Below are 3,597 nucleotides of genomic sequence, written 5' to 3' on the forward strand. Positions count from 1 at the left end.
GTCAAGAAATTCACATCTCTGAACTATTAATCAGAAGATGCTTGCAACTACGTGTTGACGACGACAATCCAATCAACTTCAACACTGCTCATCTGCTGAGAATATTTGTGCAAACAATGGTATATCAAGGGACAATGCACGAAGGTCAATTTCAAAAGGGCATGTTCCCTAACTTATACAAATTTTGATACATCATTTAATTAAGGGAATTGATCACCCTTCCGTCTAAAAGACAGAACGTGGTGATCCTACGCAGTCATTCAAGAGAAAACCCATAACTAAGAGAACCCCTGTTCCAACACCCGGAACAAAATATGTTTCAGGTGAGACTCCAACCCACGATATGTAAAGAAAGTTTTAGTAAATATAAAAATTGAGATGTTTTGAATAATACTAGAGTGCACACTCAATATGACTTCTACCTTTTGGTCTTTGCCAAGCTGGTGCTTCCTGCTAATTTATTGTTTACTAAACATGCCTAAACGATCCAGGGATTTGCCCCGAGAAAAAGATCTTGGACTCTAATGAGTCGTGACTTAGCAAACGCCACTGTTACTATTGTCTATGATCTACCATTCAATTTCTCCAAGATGATTTTTGATGGGATGGTAGGCATTTTGAAGAAGGCTGTAAAAGACAGATTCTTAGCTTATCCAAGATTTCTGCAGATAATTTTCAACCGTGAGCTACAAAATTTACCCACAATGGGTACAACTCATGTCCTGCAAAATCCCAACACCTACAAATGAATTGCTAATCTGGGAAGTACCAGCAGATTAAATCTAAACACTTCGTTTGTGATTTTGCCATGTTTAATGAACCATGACTTGAAAATTATGCCAGTACATGAGTTAACCTTAGAGGAGGACGATGAGTTGGAGGATAATGATAGTGATGATGATAATGATGGAGGAGATGCAGGAGATGTTGATGAAGGAAGAGATGAAAGGGGTTTAATTGATGATGCACTTGTTCAGGGGATGAACCAGCCCATCCCAACACCACCATCCACACCTATAGCCACACCACCTTACTCACCACCACCTACCATAACCCAATCCCCACCACACACACCACCTACACTAATTCAATCCCCACCTCAAACACCACCTACCCTAATCCAAGACTCACATGAAACACTACATCAAACACCACCAGAGACATCTACACAATCATCACCAACTACACCATTAGACACACCACCACAAACACCACCCTACCCACCATCACCAAATGACCAATTCCACCAAACACCACCTCAAGCCCAGCCTAACCGAGACCCATCAATAGACCAAACCTTAAACCAACCCATAGCCCATACCACATCACAACACATTCAATACACACCTGATCCATTCCCATAAATCCATATCACCGAACAACCCATAAACCCGATACCTGTACCATTTTCTACTACACCACCTACTACCCCTCCCCATATTTCCAATATTTACAGAAGAAACTTTGAATTAATAAGAGAAGTCGTGGAGTTGAGGGGAGAAAATGCTGAGTTAAGAAAAGGAGAATGATTATTTAAAGGCTCAGTTGGCCCAAGAACTTTCAAGAATTCAAACCCTGGAGCAGGAGGTTGAGAAGACCTCAGCTGCCCCCAAAATAGGGGGAGAATATTCCAACTGTTGAGGCAACTGATGCTGGTAATGAAGAAATGGTAGATACAGGAGGGAACGCGATTGATGAAAATGGTTTAAAAAACATATTAAGTAATTATGGTGATAGTGATGATGAGAAAGATAGTGGAGAGAGGATGATTCTTGATGAGGATTATGAAGGTGATTGATCTGATGGTGAGGGGGAACAAAACTATGATGTGAACAATCAGGTTTTGAATGTTGTTGGAAGATATGATGATGAGATTGAGGCTGAGGTGGAAAGATCAATCACTGAAACTGTGGTAACATCATAAGCTGTAGCAACTGATGTTGTGGCTGAAAATGTAGTAACTGAAGAAAATGCCACTGATATATAGAGATGAATGATGCAGTGATGGATGAGAATGTTGCAGCTGAGGAACCAGTTGTATCTAAAACTGCTGAAGAACGTTCCAAGAATGTTGAGCATGACAAGGAGATGGAAGACTTATCTAATGAAATTGATGACTTTCCCTCAAAAACAGAGGAATAAAAGAAAAGAAGATTAGCCAAAGGGAAAGCTATTGCTGATAAGGAGGATGAGCCTAGTAAGGAAAATGTTGATGAGGAGGAAGAAGGTGAAAATGTTGATGCTGCAAGAAGGTTGGAACAAGTAATAAAAGAAACAAGGGAGAGGGAATACATTGCCCAAACCCTAAGTAGAGAAGAGCTGGTAAAGCAGGAAACACTTATTGAGCAGGAAAATATAGCAAAAACTTTTGATGAATATGGGGTTGAGGATCAAGAGGTAATCGAAACTCTGATTAAAATGAAAAGAGCTGAAGAGATAGACAATTCATTAGCAATGGTTAAAGATGGGTTCAGTCTACCCCACAATGAACCTGAAAAAGAAGCAGAAAAAGGAGAATCTGCAAAATAGGGGGAGATTGAGGAAATTGTCGAAACTTTATTAAAGAAAGCATCCAAAATTCATGAAAGAGTGAACATGTTTGCAAAGATGTATACAAGAAAAATAAAAGCTCATGAACAAGCTGAAAAAGATGAATCTGCCAAGAAAGGAAAATGGGATGAAAAGAATAAATACTTTTTTGAAACTCCTGAAGAGCCAGAAAGCCCTTAAGGCCTGTTCCAATACAAATGATAAGGCCAGAAGATGTTGCTGAAAATGTTCCAAACCCTGATGAAGCAGAAAAGATTGATGATTTGAATGAATCAAATGAGAGGAAGACACCTCTAAAGATGAAAGTGATGATAATGATCAGATTGATACAACTGAAAAGGCTGATGTTTTGTCTCCACAAGTGGAAATGACTGATGATCAAAGGATAAACATTCAACAAAGTTTAAATGAAGCTTAAAATAAAAATCCATGGATAGTGAAGCTGACCACATTTGATCATAAGTTTGATGAACTTGCTCCACTCTCTGATGAGGAGTTACGGAGGATGATAGAGAAAGAGCATGATGAGTTGAAAAGAATTATGCAAAAGAAAAATCGTGACTCTTTGAGATATAGAGAGTACTTGAGAGGTTGTGAATTAAATGAAAAAGACTTATCCAAGATGACCTTCAAAGTTTGTCGGTCCCGAATATTCACTCACAATCTCACAGTCAAGTCATAACTTACACAATAAATGTGTCGACAAGAGAGTTAATGACGAATTGCTAAATAAAGAAAGATTCTTGTTTGAAAACGGCGAAATCAGAAACAAACAGGATTTGTTGCTTAAAGGTTAATAAATGTAACAGACACAAACAATAACTCAAAAGATTTCCATTTATATAAATAGATTCATACAAATGATAATCAATTAGGGTTTCTTGTCGGAATGTATATTCAATGATAACCTAGGACGACCATCACACTTAAATAAGGAATATTTTTTGTTTTCTGAAAAGTGTAAAAGCCAATCCGTATTTCCATATCTCCATATGTCCGTAGGAGGCGTGCCCTAAAATATTCTATTTATAGGCCTGCCACCTCCTG

This window comes from Bidens hawaiensis, unplaced genomic scaffold (genome assembly GCF_021521415.1).
Source record: "Bidens hawaiensis isolate Kalapana, Puna unplaced genomic scaffold, B.hawaiensis_p1.1 tig00010459_1, whole genome shotgun sequence".
NCBI lineage: Eukaryota > Viridiplantae > Streptophyta > Magnoliopsida > Asterales > Asteraceae > Bidens > Bidens hawaiensis.